This window comes from Otolemur garnettii, unplaced genomic scaffold (genome assembly GCF_000181295.1).
Source record: "Otolemur garnettii isolate 467f Iridium unplaced genomic scaffold, OtoGar3 scaffold00004, whole genome shotgun sequence".
Lineage (NCBI taxonomy): Eukaryota > Metazoa > Chordata > Mammalia > Primates > Galagidae > Otolemur > Otolemur garnettii.
The window spans coordinates 43,395,607-43,415,984 of record NW_003852399.1 but is presented as its reverse complement, the minus strand read 5'-3'; the positions used below and the strand labels follow the sequence as shown (position 1 = coordinate 43,415,984).

The following is a 20,378-nucleotide window of genomic DNA, read 5'->3' as shown; positions in this document are numbered from 1 at the left end:
TATCTGTGCAACACTACGAAGTTATTTAATAGAGTGAAATAGGTCTGCAAGAAGGCTTTGGGGAAAATATAATGATATTTCATTAAGAAAAAGTGAGTTGTATTTATAATTTCTTTTTTGTAAAAACTACAATAGCAGCAATGGTATTTATATATCCAGTGTATATATTTGGTTAGCGAAGGAACAAGAAAGGTACATACCAAACCTGTTATATCAACTGGGACAACTTAGGAATTTAATTCAGAGAAGTAGTACTCTTCATTACTGGTGAAAAAATACATCATGTTAAGTAGAAAAAACAAACCACATTTCAACTACCAAAAACAAATAGGGAAATGATGGAGATGAAAATGAGAGGATGTTAGCAATATGTGCCCCAAAGTAATAGAATGATCATTAGGAGTGAATTTTTTCTCTCCCTCTGGAGAACTTTAAGCACTTTGGCTTAAGCGTGCATTAATGTAACAACTGGGAAAAAATAAAATGCATAAGGAAGTTGTGTGTGCTCTTTGAGTTACTAATTTCACTCCTAAGTTTCTTTTCAAAAAGTACAGCATGCCATAAGAATCCAAATAGAAATAACTTCTTTTAAGGTAATGTAAGTAGAGACTATATGCCAATAAAGATTATTTAACACAGTTTTCGCAATTTCCTTTGGATTTTCCAATACACTCAATGAAGCCATTGGAATATTGTACCCACTCTAGTTAAGGAAAAATTTATCTTTGAGCTGATCTCTATGTACTAGCCATGTCCCAGTCATTCTAGGTAAGGCCCACTCCACACTAATCTGCAGTATCAGGACATAAATTCATAGAAAAAAAATACATCTCTCAGAAATTCCATAGGACTTTCTCCTCTAGCTATGAACTGGTTAAAAAGAGGTATACTCTCAAGCCAATCCAAAAATAACAAATAATGAATAGAATATGTAGAAATCTATACTCTCAAACTCAAGGAGCTTAAAGCTTCAATGATTACACTCGTGTGTGTGTGTGCATGTGTGTGTGAAGAGTGAGGATAAAGTCGGCAATACATTTGACAAACATTTATTGGATGACAACTTTTTTAATTTTCTTATCTTTTTTTAACTTGAGCAAGTCAATTAATCTTCTGAGCAGCAAATCTCTGACTTAATCTGTGCTGAATTCAAAAAAGTTATAAAAAATGTATAAATACTTTATAAAGTTATTTTGAGGATTAAGGGAAATGATATATGCAAAGAAATATTTTATAAAGTGTGAAGTTCAATAATAAATTGAAAGTGTTAATATTCAAGGATATGTTTACATCCCTTGGGATACAAACTTAGGACAAAGTGGAAGATCAGGGTCTTCTATTTGTTCATTACTCGTTAAATATTTATTAAACTTGTTTGGTGAGATAGGATATGTACTGATGATGAAGTAATGTTTTGGCAGCTATTTCAATTTAAAGAAAAACAACAGGATTCCTGGGTAGTGTTAGATTGAATGACAGTTTTCAAACTTTGCATAGGCACAGAATACTTAGCACTGTACAATCTAAGAACTGGTGGGATAACCTGTGGTCACTTGATTCAACATTTACTAGTGGCTGGTATTTTCTTATGTACTCTTTCCTACATCTCCACTTCAGTTGATTCAATATGACTCATTCATTCCATTGTTCAGCCTGTAAATATTTTTTAAGAACTAAGTATAGTTCAGCCCCTCCCCTAGGAACAGTTGACATTATGATGAACAAAAACATATCACTTCTTCATCTTATGGAACTTAAACATAGTGTGGGAGACGATAATTGTCAGGTAATTAGACAAATCATTGCAGCCATCACAATTGCTTAGAAGGAAAGATACGTAAATGCACAGGGGCCTTTAGTTCTCATACTTGTTTTACTCAGAGATCAGGAAAGACTTCTCTGAGATGGAGGTTCAAGGACATAAATGGAGGTTTGGATGGTGGTATCTGGAAGGTGAAGAGTCAGGAGAAGGACACTCCAGATAGAGGGACCAGCTTGTGCAAAGGCCCTGAGGTGACAGGAAGTACAGCATAAATGGAAGAAGACCAGGGCAGCTGAATTGTAGGGGAGATGAGGTGTTCGTGGCCTACTAAAGACCGTATAAGACTTGAAGTTTATGTTAAGGAGTCTGCAGTGTTTCCAAGAACATTAGGAAGCTTTAAGTAAACAGTGGTAACCAAATCTATATTTTTTAAAAAGTCACTTTCATTATGGTTGGAAGATTAGACCAGAAATGGGCTGGGATTAATGTGTTACTTTTCTATTGTTGCTGAAACAAATTACCAGAAACTCAGCAGCTTAAAACATCATGGTTTCCATAGAGTGGCTCAACTAGGTTTCTGTCTAGGGTTTTAAAGTAGAAATCAAGGTATCTGCCAGAATTTTGGTTCTCATATAGAGTTCACTGGCTGTTGGCAGAATTCTTTTCCTTCATTTGTTTTCCATGCAGGACCTCCCATCTTCAAGGCAGCAACCAGGGTCAAGACCTTTTCAAGACTTACAGTCTCTCCAACTTCTCTCTTACTTCCTCTTCTGCCTTCACCTGAGCTTAAGGTTTATGTGATCACACTGGGCTCACCTGGATAAGCCAGGATGCTCTCCCTATTTTGAAGTTAAACCGATTCATGTACTGACTTAAATCTGCAAAATCCCTTTTGCCACATAACATAAGTTATTTACAGGTGTGACAGCAATATTCTGCCTACTGAAATTGGTAGAGGGATACCAATTAGTAAGTTATTCTGATAGGTCAAGCAGGAGAGGTTTCTTATCTGGATGAGGGTGGCGTGGGTTGAGATGTAGAGAAGTGTATGTGTTAGAGGACCTCTTAGGGGAACGAGGGAGAGAAAAGTGTAAAGGAAGGCTACTGGTTCTCTCACTTGTATAGCTGGATGGCTGGGGAGCTCAATGCTGCACAATGAAACTTGTTCCAGTTCCAGACAATTCTCACGATGTATTCTTTTTTCCCAAGCCTTCAGTCTTACTGTCCCCGTTCCAGCCCTTTCCATCTCACATGTCAAATTGTCTCAGCATTTCTTCACTTCTGTATAGAGACAGTAGCTGCACAGAAGTTCCTGGCCTTCTTCTATTGCTAGAAAACCGTACCTGAGTAAGTCTGTTTCTTCAGTAATTTTTTTCTGATTGTAAAGATTATACATGTATGGATCATAAAAATCCACACTCTGTCATATTGTTCTCTAAATCTAAGGGAATAAAAGTCCCAACCTCAGAATCAGTCACTATTTTAAGTAAGTTTATTCATTTTGACTTTTAAAATGCATATTTTTTTAACAGAAAAGGGCTATAAATACACTCTATTATAACCTTTTTTTTAAGTGATGTATCTTGACCTTATATGTCATCATATATAGATTTTTCTGGCTCCTTTTAACAGTTACACAGTACTCTATTTTTAACTGGATGTACCATAATTTAATTAACCTGTCTCTCATCAGTGGGCATATAGCCTGTTTTCAACTTTTGGTGTTTTAAACAATATCGTAATTGATAGCTAGGTGCAGGTATCTTTGGCCACAGATCCCTGGGATAATTTTCTATAATTGGAATCGCTGGATCAAATGTTATACACATGTAAAACTTTGTTATTATGAAATTGTCCTTCGAGAAGACCTCTGAGGTATGTTTCTTTCACTAATCTGGAGTGCCAGGTGGAAGGAGAGTTCAGCTTTACTTGGAACCAAAGGAAAGCCTGTCAAATGAGACCAAGGTTCTCTCTTCAAGTAGCCATGTAAGATTTATCTAAAAGGTAACACATTCAACGCAGTGTTCCTGGTACCGCGTTAGGAATGGGAACATTGTGATGGTAATTACACTATTATGGTAAGTCTTGACGTCAAGGATCCCTTAACCTAGTTGGTAAACACCACCTGGTTAGTGCACAGCGTTGAAAGAGCATGAACTGAGGGCAAAGGCGATTACTTGGGGGAATGTTTCTCACTTCAGCTGAGTTGTTTTGATGAAAAAGAATTTCAGAGGGAAAAAGGTTTTGCATCAATCATTAAACAGCCCAGTGGATTTGTAGAGTGGTAAGTTGATTTTTGGAGCTTGAATAATAAGGAAATGAATCTGGAGACTCATTTGGAGAGCAAGTGATCTCAGTCCATTTCAGTTAAGGATGCTTTCTACTGGAGGTGACAGAGGGAATAACAATGGCTTAAACAAAGAGGGGTTTGTTTTTCCTCAAGTGAGAGGTCTAAATGTAGGAGGCTGAGGATTGGTTCAGTGGCCCAGTGGGTGGCAGAGCCAGTTCTCTTGGCTCTTGTCTTATGGTGGCAAAATGGTTGCATCACTTTTTAGTGTCACATCTACGGTCCAGCCAAGAGGGAGGAAGAAAAGGTGGTGGCAGGACATCTGTCCTTGATTAGAAAAAGCAAAAACTTTCCCAGAAGCCCCCAGGGACAAATTTCTATTGGTGTTTTACTGGCTACCACTAGCAGTGAGAGAAGCTGAGAGCATGGAGAACAGAACATCATAACTGGCTTAGTCCAAACATGGCCATTTCTGGCAAACAGACGTGCAGATTTCCAAACAAAATTAAGGCTATTTTAGCCAAGAAGAGGAGGGGTATGGTAGATATTAGGATCATACTAGTCATCTTCTTGTGGGTTAGATTTTGAAGGCCTTATACATTATGCCCGGGTATGTGAACTTCCCCTTGGTTTGGCAAAGGCAACCACTCAATTTTTTATATGGTTTATAAATGTTGTTGGTCATGACTGTCTTTTCCTCAGTAATTCCAAGATTCTGGACGTGGTGGGAAATTATTTCAGGGTGACAGCTACTGATCAAATGAACTACTCTCCTTGTTTCCTTTACAATATGAAAGGACAAGATTGTGCTATCTCTTTTATCTGCAAAGCTTTCTTTGACTTCAAAGAGAATATTATAAACAAAAGCATTTCACAGGATGTGGAGATGAAAACCAGTTAGGAGACCAGTTTACATACCACAATTTAGGGAGAATCATAGGGTTGAACAAACCCTTTTTAGGGTACACACAAATGCACAATTACTATCAAGTTAATATAGATTTTGAAACATCTTTACTTAGATGGTCAGACAGTTGAAATGTGCCAGTGTTTTTATGGTTTCATATAGTTCTTAAATACAAAATAATTTTTGTCTTCATCAAATCAGAGTAGCTAAGAACTACTAGCTAAAAATGTTCCATATTTAGTTTACCTATATGGAACTAAATGTTCCATATTTAGTTCAAATCAGAGTAGCTAAGAACTACTAGCTAAAAATGTTCCATATTTAGTTTACCTATAAATTCATACTCATTCATTCTGATATTTTGATATGTCTAATAGGTAGGAAAAAATAGGAACACAGAAAATCAAAATAGTTCCTATTCTCTTATTAAACATGAGAAGTATTTTGGACAATAGTGGAGGATTTTTTGATGAACTATTGCTTTTTAAAAAAACTATACACTCTTGTAAAGCTATGATTTCCTTTTAAGGAAATATTAGCAGAAAGATTGCAACTCAAACTATATCCTCTAGAGACAGTTTTTAGGGTTATACCCCATCACATGTGAATAAAAGGTTTTAGTATTTTCTTATGAGTAAAGTGTGCTCATAATAAATATTATTTCATGCTGTTATTCATAAAAATAAAAGTGTATAAACATCTCAAACTTTCCATTTCAAACACTTACTTGAGTTACTAGATTTATCCCACACTAAATTAATGTAAACACAACGACGGGGGCACATAAGTAAAAAAAAACATAGACAAAACTCAGAAATGAGGAATACACCAATATTTATTTATAACTGTGCCTAAGTAGAAAAAACACATTGATCATTGAGTGATTTCAAAGTAATAACCATACTGCTTATTACTGCTCCCACAATAATATTGGTGATGAGAAACAAAATCTCCTCTTCTTTTGGTCATGAAAAGTGTTCCTCTCCCTCTCCCTTCCCTTATACTTCCCATCTGCCTTGTTGGTATAGAGCTGTCTGAGCCTCCCTGGATATTACCCTGAAAATGGGTCAGGGCTGCTCATCCATCCTGCCTGGCCAGCTGTGGCAGTCTGGGTGCTCTGTGTAGCCGCTGCCAAGCATGCAAGAGGATTATTTGGGGGAATCGTCCGTAGGTAATAAAAGGACAGGAGTTAGGGATGACAGAGAGAGGCTTCAGACTGCTCTCTAACCTCTCATCTCAGGAGGGAGAAAGAGAAGGAGGGACTGTGTACAGAGAGCCTCAGGTCGTGGCAGTTTTGAGAACCGCGAAGCCAATGGGAAGTCCCTAAGAAGAAAACTTTGGAGAGAACACCATTCCAGTCAGTCCCAAACGAGTATCTGTGGGTTCTCTTGGAGTGAGAGCGGAGTAGACCTTCCTGAGGCTGTCACAGCAACATCGTTCCCTTATTCTGGGTTAGATTGGGCCATTCCTCTCCCGAAAGCTTTCAGGAGCACCTTGTTGGCTACAGAATGATGCTCTACCACCCACAGAAATTTTCTGAAACCTTGATAAGGAATTTATGTCACCTGCTACTTTTTGTGTATTTTGGGGTATGATTCTTGTTTTCCAGCCACATGCAACTTGACACCCTACCTGGAGCCTCAATGCAGCGTGAGCCTCTGAGCTTTAGCTCAAGCTGCTCCTGCACCACTGTGCTCTCCCAAATACTACCCACGTTTCCGTGTCCAGGAAGGCTCGCTCCTCTCCTCTGAGGTGTCCTTGTTGAACCATCTTCAGAATAGAACACCATGTGGTGCAGATATCTATTTAGTGTGACTTTCATGTTACTTTATTTTGTGTCTTCTCTTCTGAGATCTAAGAAGACAGAAATAACTTATCTCTTATGCTTAATAGCAGTCATTCAATGAGTGTTTACTGAAAATAAATACACCCCAATGCAGGAAAGGACATTTGTTTATGAGGAGAGGAGATAGATGTAATCATTTAAGAAACTTCAAAGACATTTCTGTACACATAATCACTGAATCCTCTTGGCTTCTCAAAAACAGATGCAAGATTCCCTTTCCTGGAACTTCAACTGCACACTGGCCAGAGGGTTGAGAGATAAGGTGCAGGGAAGCTAGGAAATCTTCTGTTTTAGGAAACTCTTTGAGAACTCAGCTCTAACGGAGAGAGTCCTATCTGAGTTTTCCTGTGTCCCTCTTCTCTCTTCCTCTATATGGTCTTGGATTCTCCCACCCAGTTCTTGAGTGATGATTACACTGCGGGGTTGCTCAGGCTTGCTTATGTTTATCTGTGGGTTCTCATCACTTAGAGACGGCCTGGAAGGCAGCAGAAGCAGCGTAAATGGCTGAAGCAGGCTGCACACAGTCAGGTGTGGTGTGCAGTGAGCAAGGAAGCAGGCACTCTTACAGAAGCAGAAATCTGATCAGCAGAGGGTAGTTGCCAAGAGATCACAGAGAGAATTACGGCTACTGAAAAAGTAGCAGGAGGTGAAGGGACAGATGGCAGGATGCAGAAGAGAAAACGGAGGGGAGGCACTTTGCTTTGCAACCGTCAGCTGGATGGGACTATTTTGACCTCACAATAGAAGGAGGAATATTAATTAGATTCAAGGTAGCAAGTCTTTATTGTGTGCTCATTTTTAAAAGGGCCATCCTCATTTTGTAGCTCAGTTAAAAACAATTGGACACAACTAACTGCAAAGTAATTATAATCTATTTGAGAACATGTGTATAAGCGCACATGCAATAGTTTAGTTAAGACAAGGTAGCATAGGATTTCAGTTTCTTTTCCTTTCTACATTTGTTTTATCTACAAGCTCTGATGGCATAAGGAGCAAATAGACCCAAAACTACCAGCTTTTCTTCATCTTCCCTACGCAGGGTCCAAGCCTCATTTATCGTCTCCGGATCTTCAACAACCTCCAGGTCTATGTTGTCCTGACTTTGTAGTCTCATGCCCAGTAGCCAGGGAAATCTTTCAAAAAATGCAAATTGCATCTTGCCACTCTCCTGTGGAAATCTCTCCCATACTTCTCGGTGTGCTCAGAGTAAAAGGTGAAGTCCATATAAGATCTAGCACCTTCCTGCTGCTCTGCTGTGTCCACCAAGCATAGCCTTGCTCATGCCCCTCTGGTCACATCACCCTTCTTTCTGTTCCTGGAAAGCGCCATGCATGGTCCCTCCTAAAGGCCTTTAAAAATGCTGTTCAATCCGCCCAGGACACTTTGCATGCCATCTTTTCAGGGCTGACCATTCAGGTCTCAGCTCAGAAGTCGTCTCCTCAGGGAAGCCCTCCCTGCGCTGTCATTCTAAGCTATCTGTACCAGCCTGCAGCTACTTCCTCCTATCCCTGTTCTAGATCTTCCCAGCACTTGGCAACATCTGAAATGTGTAAAATGTGTTTCCTGTCTGTTCTCCCACATCCCCCTAAATGTAATCTCCTCAAGAGGGGAGATCTCGTTAGTCTTTGTCACCACTCCATGCCCAGCGCCAAGCGCATATGCCCGGTGCCTGTGTGGTTCTCGTTAAATAGTTGAATGAATGAATAAAAAATAGAAGCTGATAGAAATAAAGAGAGGAGATTGTAGCTCAGAGTAGTTGGGAAGCAAAGTGCTTGGAAGCAGAAAGATTATTTTAGCTGTGAAGAATAGTGTGGGCAGCAAAGGCTTGGAGGCAGCAAGGTGTACCCCTGTTTTCAAGGGAAGACCCTCCTGGCTGGAGCAGAAGGTACACAGACATAGAGGTGGGGCGGGTGTCCTGACAGACAGTGAAATGCATATGGAATCAGAGGGCAGAAGAAAGTCATCATACTGCCAAACCGTGTGCGTGTGGGTTCCTTTTTTTGCCTTAGGTAGAAAAGCGTTGAAATTACACAGGGCACCCAAGGGTTAGAATGTCTATCATCTGATTTCCAATTTTGATACATATGAAACACATTATAGTCCCTGAATCCTGAACATAATGAGAAAAGTTAGTCAGCCCCATATATTTCATATTTACTCCAGTGATGGCGATTTTACTTTGTTTTTTGCCTCCTCTGTTTCTCATGAAGAGCGAGACTATTTTGATAGAGCAGCTCCCTGAATTATTCAGTCTAAGAGTGATTTTCATTTGCTTGACATTTTATTTTCTCTCAGGAATGGCCCTTGCAGAATATGCATTTCTTTTCCTGAAATGAGATAATGTATGTGAAAGTACTTTGTGAACCATCGGGTGCTGCAGAAATGTACGGCAGAATGATTATTACCTTGAAAGGGCTTAAGGGACATAAACTACTGACAGCATCATCTCGCTGCCCTGGTTTTCCTGCTTTTTGATGCAATCAAATGAGCTATTTCATTACACCTGGAGATTGTTCTCTGCTATAGTTAGGAGATAAATGTGTTTGTCTATTCGTCACCTAGTTGCAACTCTAAGAAAATTAACAAAACTTGTGTTTCTGAGATAAACCTTGGATAAATAAGATAGAGACATTCTTTGTTCCAGAAGAACAAAGAATTAAAATCCTGCCCATTTAAAAGCACCTTTATTCCTCCTCTCCTGATGTAGGTCTTTGCCTGTTAGCACAGGATGTCTGTAAGCAAATCAAGGAACGTGGCAGTTTTCGCCATCACCTAAGACTGCAATGGTGGACAGCAGAGATTAGAACAGCGTTGTGTTCTAATTATCAGTGAAACTGCCCCATTAAAGATTTTTAAGGAACATATTCAGAATATGAAAATATTTTCCAAAATGGAATCTACCTCTTCTTTTGTCCTCGACAAATAGTTGAGTCAATCATAATACCCGAGCATAATATTTCTGTGGTCGCATTGATACTTTCCGTCCACATTTTTAAAAAATAATTTTTTTTTCCATTTTATAGATATCATAGGGGAAACAAGCTCTTCTAGGAAATACCAGGTGCCTGCATCTATCTCCATTAAACAGCAAGACTTGGAATTCGGTTAGGAGGCAAAGGACAGATAGAGGTAACAGAGAGTGAAATGGTTTTGGGTTCTAGCCTCAGTAGAATTCCAATGAGGAGTGAGAGCCTGCAGGGCATGGTGAGGGGACAGTTCTATTTGGACAAACATAAGAAATGGGGATGCAGGCGGGAGTTTTCTAGTGAAGAGGTGAGGCAAAGAAAATGCAGTGTATTTTTTGTGTAAAGTAGATGCTGGGAGCAAATGTAAACTAAGAGAACAGGGAAGACAAAGACCCTATGTGGTTTGGAAAAGACAGGAATTAAAATTTATCTGACAGTGCATATCAACTTGGACTTTGAATGCAATAATAATAATATCTAATATTTGTTGAATATATTCCTAGGTACCATTGTTTATTTAGTCTACATATTTCTTTTATTTCTATAAATCATTTTATACAGTTTTCTATAACTTTATAACACGTGAAATTTACTAGGTGTAGAATACAAATGTCTTAACACAACTAAGAAAATGCCGTGAGGGCTATGTTGGCTGGTTTGATGAAAGCATTTCAAATTGTATGCAAAACCAGCACATTGTACCCCATGATTGCATTAGTGTACACAGCTATGATTTAATAATAAAAAAGGAAATGATAAAAAAAATAGCAGTCCTTCAAAAAAGTAATGTCTTTCCGTATTTGTGTATTTTCCTTCCAAGGAAAACAATGCTATAAGAATATATATACACGGACAGGTTTTAATACATATTGACAATAAAGCATCATATCATTTTATATTTTACCCAGTGTTTGATATGAAAGCTCCTCTTTACTTATAACTTTGTGCCAACTACTTGTTGTGAATTTTAAAAAATTGTGATTCGGATAGTGGGGAAATAGTATTTCATTTGATTCACAGTTGTTCGGTTATTATTAAATATAAACACTTTCCCCACATTTATTGATCTTAACAAATACATTTCTTAAGTATGTTCGCAAATAGTTCTCTTAATCTCTACACTTTTTTCTGTGTTTTTATAGTTTTTTTACATGTGTTTAATTTACATATAATTTGTGAATTAGGGATGGAAAGTGTTGAGGAAAGAATAAATATGCTGAATATGCTTGAAGGAAGGGTTGGGACAATGTGAGCAGGACATTGGGACAGTCCTTTGATTATTTTTTAAAGTTATCCCAGAAATGTTTCATGCTTAAGGCCATTGGAAGGAAATGCTAGCACTTGGATAGTAACAAAAGAATATTTCAAAGCACTGTTTTTAATATTTGATCACTTATACTCATTATGACATTTCTTTTCACTCCTAGATACCTGATTTTTAATTTGCCAAATGGGGATAAAATTTTGTTTTCTTTGAAAAGGACACCCTGAATGATAAAAAGAAATGAAAATATTTTGAAAACATCATTAATCTATATCATGATGATTTACTTTTATTTTCTTTTGTTTTATCAGTGACATCCTCTCAGATCTAACCTAGCCCATTTCAAATCCATTCACATTCTTTCCTAACCCTTTTATGGAAATACTTCATTTTAAAAAATAGTGAAAATTGTACCTCTCAGCCATTCTTTCTGATTGTATTCAATTGTCTTCAAGGCATAAGGAAGGATATCATATTCTAAAGTTAAGATGAGAATAATCTGAATTGGCTTTTAGCTAAAGACTGAGAGTAGGAGAATTTTATAAAGAAATGGAAAATTCTGGAATTTTGCTTTCTTTGATTGAAAAAAAATCAAAACCTGTTGTTCCTCAGGGCAGTACATAAAGCATGTCTGTTAAATCAGGCTTTTCTTAATACAAATAGTCGTGGGCTCTCTTGACAATTTCACCTATTTGAATTCTGCTGGGCTGCCGTACATATGCCTGAAGGGTCCGTCCATGAGTGGGTACTATAAATCAAAATTTTTAAAAATCCTCTTGGCTGTATGAAAACCATTATATACGATCCTTTAGAAATAATCCCCAAATCTTCATCTAATCAAATGCAGTTTTATTAACCACTATACATTTTTAATAGCCAGCTCCATCTATTCATTGTAATTCAAGGTTGTGCCTCTGCTGCAGCTTGTAAATCACTTGTTAATCGCTCCTGCTTTACAAGATCAGCCTAACCATTTGCTACATCTCGCTGTCAAAACATTTCAATCTGATTTGATGCAATTGTATTGTGCATGTGTACACCCCTCCCTAACCTACAGAATAGCAGAAATCACTGACTATGTCTGAGAAGTTTTGTCTCCAAACACCTGTACTAATTAACACTCCAAATACATGAGAAATTCTTGACAATAGCATACATCATTAACAACTTCTTTTCATAGGCACAGCAAACAAGATGTGGACTGTGTACAATGGCTGGTGAAAAGTTGGGTCAATGATGTGAGCTTTATTGCTGAGCATTCCAAAGGATCCCTTTTATAAGGCAGCTCAAACGTGATTTATTGGATCCATCCATGGTTCCCACACCAGTGTCAGACTGGCAAGGAAGACCCACATTTCTCGGGATTTTATGAAACGCTAGCTTTTTGATTGCCTGAAACAAAAATAATTCCATACACTTCCCATGTATATTACATACTTGTATTCCTTTTTCCTTGGCTGTTTTGAAAGACACAGAGCTTCTCCACATACTTGGATCTCATTTGCTGAATTGATGCTTCACCCAAAGGGCCCCTGGCCCTCCACGCCAGGAGCAGGTAGAGAGACACCGTGATAGATGCAAAAACTGAAATCTCCGTGTAATAGATCACACTAATGGTGTAGTCTTTTTTCCTCTCTTACTGGATTCCGGAAACACAAATGGTATATTTTGGCTGACGAGTGTTTCTCCTTGGTGTCCATTTTTATATACTTAGGATCAGAGAGGAAGGAACAGGGGAAGTCAATGACAGCCCCGCCTAAACTGTTCGGAAGGGGAGACTAGAAATTAAGTTTTTAGCAAGAAACCACATGCATTTTGAAATCCTGTAATCGTATATAATCTGCAATACAATCATCTCTTCCTCTTCTCTATCCTCCAACATTAGTCATTATATTATTTTGGTAGAGAAATAGGCCTTTTGTTTTATTCTTCTCTATAGGGCTACATGAAGTACCCTTTGTAAGGAACTGGGCTGCTTAGCTGTACTGAAAGATTTGCTCTCCCGAGGTACTTTCCCACCATTCAAATTCTCTGAGAAAAACTTACTTTTCCTTTTAATATCCCTCACATGGATATAGTGTCAGGTTTCATTATTTATCTACAGTTTCCTTAGCCATATCATAGATGCAACTCAGGAGCCAATTCTTTAAAAAATAAAAGTAGGCTTATAGCTTTTGATTACTTCTAATATTGAAATACACAGGAAGCACTGAATAAAAATGTTGGCTTTTGCTTATCTGGGAAAGTAGTGTAACTGCTGAGAAGAACCTCACATGTATTATGTATTTCTACTGGAAGGTTTGGCTTATCTCTGATGTGCGTCCGGGTGCGGAAGACCCAGATTAGAAGTACAAGATGCACAGTATGTGCTCTGTGACTGTTCCTATGTAGCAAAGGAACCCAAATTAGTGCGTGATGTGTATTGTTTTGTGTGCCTAATAGAGTGCATGCCACCTAAAAGGCAACTGAGCGCAACCTCTCATGCTGTGGCCTGAAGTTAAAAAAAAAAGGCAGATCTTAGTCTGATCAGCTGATGTGTATTGTTTCGTGTGCCTAATAGAGTGCATGCCACCTAAAAGGCAACTGAGCGCAACCTCTCATGTTGTGGCCTGAAGTTAAAAAAAAAAAGGCAGATCTTAGTCTGATCAGCTGTAGAGGATGATTTAACAAATTAAAAATGCACAGCAGTTGTGGGGTGTTCCTTCTAGACATTGATGCTCAGAGACACCAAATGCAGCACTGGGTATTTGAGGGTTAAATTATGATTGCTCTGTCATGAAGTTTTACAAGGAAGAAATCCCAGAGGATAAAAATAGAAATATGAATGTTCATCAATTCATTTATTCTTTGATTTAACTACACTTACTGAGTCTTCCTTCTTATATTCTTAATGCAAAGAACAAGTAATTCACTCAGCTTAATGTTTTTTCGGGGGGGGGGGATGTGTTTGTTTGCACACCCTATTTCCCTTTCCTGCTATATTTTTAGAGAATTTATTAACATTTGATATGGTCTATATTTGGTTGTTTATTAACAAGTTTTTTAATGTGCACTGCCTCACCCTAAATGTAATGTAGACCCTCTGAAAGCAGGACATTTTCAACTCTATTCACAGCTAGGATCCTAGTGCCCAGGACTACAGTTGACATGTGGTAGTTGCTAAACAAGCATTTGTGGAATGAATGAAAGAAATTCCAGCTCTGTGTTAGATTCTGTATTTGATGCTGGAGATACAATGGCGAATAATACCCACCATGAGCCTGACCTTAAGCCGCTTATATCCTAAGCGGGGAGGGATAGATAATACCCATTACGCAAGTAAACATGATGATTTCACACACCAGTGTGAGCCAAGAACAAAACCACAGCAGATACGTCACACAGAGTAGAGAGGGTGTTGCTTAATAAGAGACGCCAGGAAGGCTTCTGCAGATGAAACATTTGAATTTAACCCCAGGTCATGAGAAGGAGGAAGCCATGTGAAAACCCAGTGGGAGAGTGTCACAAGCGGTTATGGTTTAAATGTATCCCCTCCAAAATTCAGATGCTGAAGGTTAATGGCCAAGGTGATGGTAGAAAGAGGTGGGGCCATTAAGAGGCCAATTAGGTCAGGAGGGCTCCTCCTGGGGTAAGTGGGATTAAGGCCTTTATGAAAGAGTTTTCATGAAGCATTTGGCTCTTTTCCCCTCCCCCCTCTGCCATATGAGGACACAGCATTTCTATCGGGGGAAAATGCAGTAACAAGGGCGTTTGGGAGGCAGAAAGCTGTCCTCAGCAGTCCAAAACTTCCCATCCTCCAGAACGTGAGAAATAAATTTCTGTTGTTTACCCAGCACAAGTGGACTAAGACATAGACCCTGAGAGCTTGGTGTTTCTTAAGAGTCAGAGGCCTGTGTGCCTGGAATGAGTTGTGAAAGCAAGAAGTGAAGGGCGGGGAGGTGCCCTATCACACAGGCCACGGCAGGCTGAAGTAGGAAGTCTGGATGTTGTGAACTTACAGGGAAGCCACCAGAACACTTCAAACAGAAGAGTAACACGATCAGATCTGTCTTTTAGAAAGCACATCTGTGAACTGTTGCAGATAATGTGCAGAAGGTGTTGTATAGAAGATGGTCAGGGAGGTCCCTTGAGGAGTCTCCTAAAGAGATATAGGAAGAATATGGTGACAGCTCGGATTAAGGTTATAGCAGTGAGGATGGTCAAATGTGCTTGGAGTTGGATTGTGGAGGGGGAACTGATAGATTTAATGAGGAGATTGAACAACTGGGTTGGGACTCCATGGCAGAAGGTGACTAGCTTTAGCTTAAGAGAAAATATAAACACATAGGCATTACTTAAGCAGAAAATATAACCAGAGTATTCTAGGATATGAGGAAGGGCAGTGAACTTCCTAAACTCTGTTCTTTGGAAGTTTGAGATAATGAGCTAGTCCGGAGCGCTGATCTGGAAGTTCCACGTACCAAGGGTACTAGAACTTGACTGAGGTAGGTAGGACAGAAGGGGGAAGAAGGAAGTTCTAGTAGCCTGCAATTGAGAGAGAGAAAAAAAAGCTTTGGAAAGAGTAAAGCTTAGAAATGTCATAGAAAATGGGTAGCACACTGATTATTTCAGGCTCCTGCCTGCCTCCCACCCCCCAAACCCCATTTATCAAATAACAGAGAAAAATCATTTACATCTGGGTGGAACATCATGAAACCATCACAACCAACACACAGTGTTTCCCACATTTCAGCTACTTGTTTTGATACTACATAAACAAAGCTTTTCTTCCCCCAAGGATTAGACGTCATAGATGAAGAAAAGAAAAACGCCTCTGAACTTGATTGCCAATTTGGTTTCAAATTAGTAAGCCACAAACTACAGTGCTGCCAAAGAGAAAGAGAAAAAGAGACCAATACAGTCAGCCCTCTGTATCTGTAAATTCCGCATCTGCAGATTCAAACAAATTCATATAGAAAATATTTGGAAAAACCCAAACAATACAAATAATACAGTAATAAAAGATACAATTAAAAACAATATGGTATAACAGCTATTTTCATGGCATTTACTTCATGGTATTAGGTATGGTAAGTAATCTAGAGATGATTTAAAACGAATGGGAGGATATGCATAGGTTTTATGCAAATACTATCATTTTATGTCAGGGGCTTGAGTGTGCCCGGATTTTGGTATTTGAGAGGCGTCCTGCAACCAATCGACACCAAGAGACAGCTGTAGAGTAATTTGAGCCAATGAAAAGAAGTTACTTCTTAAGATAATTAATTAAAATCCTCTTTGGCTTAGCAAATGTTTTCATGTTTATGTGAGTATACAAAAGGGTGAGAAGTTAAGGAAATTCATTTAAATATAATGAATTACTAGAGTGCAAGACAGACCCAAGAGATGTGGGAAACTAGCATCTTAGTGTCAGTTGTGTACCAGGAATAGACCACTCTCTTGATTTTTCTAGAAAGATGACCTATCCTCAGCCTTCCTGGGAAGAATATGGGAAGAAGCTACTTGTTTGTGTTTAATATCATGAAAGACAAGGAGAAAGAGTTGAGATGTCAACAAAGCTGAAGTAACCTCATTCCTTTATTCATTTGACACCTGTGAATTATGGTTAAATCTAAGTATGTGATAGCTACTCAAACCTCCTCGAGGTCAGGGCCCACACCCAGTGCATCTTTCTGTCAGCACCTAGCACCAGCAAGGGCTCAGAACACGTTCGTGAATGAAATGATTACGGGTCTGGGGAAGGGAAGGTTGACTGCACCTACAGTGTTTAGATAAGCCTCAAGTAGGTCTAAATATGGAGCCTCAAGTAAAACAAATTTTTCAAAATCCGCCTTTAGTGGTGGCTATTACAGATGTGGGTTTGAACCCAAAATAACAAAATGGGAGGTAGCCTTAATACTAGGTGTAAACCGTACTGCCAAGAAAGGAAAAATAAGAGATACTCCTCAACAAATTATGCTCTTAAATCGCCCAACAGAACATCTCTTTCTATAGCAGCCAAAATCAATAAAGCTAAAAATTTAGTAGATGGTCTAGCTAAAAAAATTAAGTAAATTTATGATGAATTTTAAGTTCATATTAGTTTATATATACGAGTGCCAACTTTTTATAATAAAATGTCTCACAGTTACAGCTTTTAAAAATGATTTAGCATAAGCTAAACCAAAGCCTTGGTATAATTTTCTTGTTTAAATTTAAGGATTTTAAATTTAAAGTTTCCTCTGGTAGCTGGTATGTGCTGTTCCCCTGCCTGGACTATCAATCACCTCCACTCTCTCCTCACCCCAAAGTATTATAGAATTTGTCTTCTTCTTTTTTTTTTTTTTTTTTTTTTACTGTTAAAAGAATTTTTAATGTATGAAACTAAATTCTGTCTGTCAATAACATTATATACATAACACAGGTCACTTTCTTAAATCAAAATCATGGTTTAATTCACTTTTAAATATAAGGCTCCAAGTAGATGGTCCAGCTATTCATACCTTGAACAGCTTTTCATCCTATTTAGAGTCCCTACTTCAACAGCCTATGCTAATTCTATCATAATATTTATCACATAGTCTTACAACTACCAGTTTATCAGTCTTCCATTAGACTGGAGAGCAGTGACTGTCCATTTCACTCTGTGTTGAATAGTACACATAGCAGCTTACTGGCTAAATGAGTAAGCAATAGTATTTCTATTCAATGATCTGCATTTGCCCATCAAATATTCTTGTCAATGGTTGATTTAAAATCCTCAATTTAAACAGGAAGGCATGGTGCCCATAACTCAGTGAGTAGAGCACTGGGCCACATACACCAAGGCTAGTGGGTTTGAGCCCAGCCTGGGCCTGCTAAAGTAATGACAACTGCAACCAAAAAATAGCCAGGCATTGTGGTGGGCACCTGTAGTCCCAGCTACTTGTGAGGCTGAGGCAAAAGAATCGCTTAAGCCTGAGAATTTGAGATTGCTGTGAGCTGGGAAGCCATGGCACTACTGAGGGCAACATAGTAAGACTGTCTCAAAAAAAAATTTTTTTTAAACAGGAAAATTATACCAAGGCTTTGGTTTAGCTTATTCTAAATCATTTTTTAAAACTGTACCCGTGATGCATTTTATTATAAAAAGTTGGCACTTGTATATATAAACTAACATGAACTTAAAAGTCATCATAAATTCACTCCATTTTTTAGCTTGACCTTCCACTAAATCTTTAGCTTTATTGATTTTGGCTGCTATAGAAAGAGCTGCTCCTTTGTCTGGGTGACTTAAGAGCATAATTGGTTGGTGATCATCTTTTATTTTTCCTTTATTGGCTATAAGGCTTATACCTGATATTAATGCTACCTCACATTTTGTCATTTCGGGTTCAAACCCACTGCAGGCAGATTTTGGTAGACTTTGAAAACCTTGTTTTACTTGAGGTTCCATATGCTTCATGGCTTGCAAACCATAACAACCTACAAATCCTACAGCAGCAAGGGTTAGTTCAGCTCCTACCACTGTATGGCCCACAGCTCCCCTCAGCTCCTCGGTCTCCACCAGGATTGCATATCATGCCAGTCAAAAGGTCATAGCCACTAACTACTGTATTATAAAGTTTTAACTTGTCCTTTAGCAGAGAGATAGTCTGTATAGAAACTAAAAGAGGTGAGGAGTTACACCTGTTAATAAGTTTGTAAGTTAGATTTGCCTCCCAATCTGAAAGTGGACAGACTAAATTTAAACCACTGATTTGCTGATTTATTCAATAATTTGCTTAATACATTATACCCTAGGCATTGGGGTGTACTGTAAGCATGCATTAAAAAATAAAATACACACACTGTCTGCCCTCATGAAGTTTATAGTCTAGTGGCAAAGGCAGATAAGAAATCAATAAATAGCTAAGTAACTGAATTGAAAAAAACAAAGGGAAAAAAGAAACCCACATTGTTCTAATAGAAATGTTGAAGAGATGACTGGGTGATTGCATCATCAAGGCAATCTTTTCTAGGGAAGGACATTGAGTCTGGGTGGGAAGCAGTCATCCTAAGAACAGAGAGTTTGGTGGAGTGAGGAGGGAGTGGAAGTGACTGATGGTCCAGGTAGGGGGAGAGCATGTGCCAGCCACCAGAGGAAATACCTTGACTGTTTGGGGAGATGAAAAGAAGGCTTATGGTCCAATTTTTGAGGCTTAGCTTTGAATAAAAATGGGATATCTAAGTGGAGAACTCCTAGAATAAGGAGGAAATTAGTCTAATGGGGGTGATTTCACTGATAATATTTATTCCTTTGATAAGTATGCATTGAATCAATTCTTGGGATTGAGGAGATAGTAGTCAGGAGTGCTAGAGTTCTCAGAGAGAAAGACAAATGGAAAGACAACTAACTCAATAAATAACTTAATTTCAGATCATAAGTGCTATGAAGATGACACAACATTATAGGAATGATGGTGACTACTTTAAACATAAAAGTTAAAGAAGGCTCTGAAGGAGGAGATGCCAGTTGGGTAGCATGGGCATTTCAGACAATGCATGTGCAAATGTCCTGTAGTCTGCTGGTTTGGGGTAGTTTTTGTCAGTGTTGCAAAGATCAGGAATATTCTCAAGGTTTCTCCATCTCATATCACACAACCAAACCTCACTCCATCATGTCTAGAGGCACGCAGCACCTGTAGGAAGCCAAGGTTATCCCTGGCTCTTACTACACCCCCCACCTCGACTCTTGCCTCTTTTTGCTTCTGTCACTCTGTGTAACTTACCCTCCCACCTGGCTACACTGTCAACAACACCTTCCTCTTGAGGCAAGTACAGTGAAGTGCTGTAGGCTTTAAACCATATCAGGGAATGGATGTAGCATAGTTCACTACCAAGTCCAAGATTCAGTTCAAAAATTTCTCACAGGTCTCCTGCTGTGGTCCCTCTGAGCCAGGTGCTCACCCCTTACTCAACTTTTATGCTTTGGGATGAGAATGTGAGCTCTGAATTTGGAAGCAAATAGCATGGGTGTATACATACAAGGTAAGAGTAAAGTGGGAAATTAAGCTAACAAATTCAACCTGAGATTTTATCAAGTTGCTATTAAAGATGAAGTGAGATGTTGTCAAGTTGCTATTTAATTAATGTGAAACTATATAAACTATACATGCATTTTAATTATGGAATGAAGGTAGCAGAGAATCTGATGCAACAAACATCAATTGAGCACTGATGATATGCCACATACTCTGCTTTGATGCTTCTTTCTTCTGATTCTTACATTGTTCTCTGCAATAAGCCTAATTTTCCCCACGTTGCCAGGAAGGGGTGAGAGAACAGTCTGACTCACTAGACACATACCAGATTGAAGCAGAGGAAGGGTGTGAGAGCAGGTCTTCTG

The 20,378-nt window shown here is 38.6% G+C and overlaps 2 pseudogenes; one reads left to right on the top strand and one right to left on the bottom strand.

Annotated features, from left to right (window-relative positions):
* Positions 1 to 16,826: 16,826 nt before the first annotated feature.
* Positions 16,827 to 17,085, top strand: LOC105887722 (annotated as a pseudogene).
* Positions 17,086 to 18,089: 1,004 nt separating this feature from the next.
* Positions 18,090 to 18,455, bottom strand: LOC100941925 (annotated as a pseudogene).
* Positions 18,456 to 20,378: the final 1,923 nt, after the last annotated feature.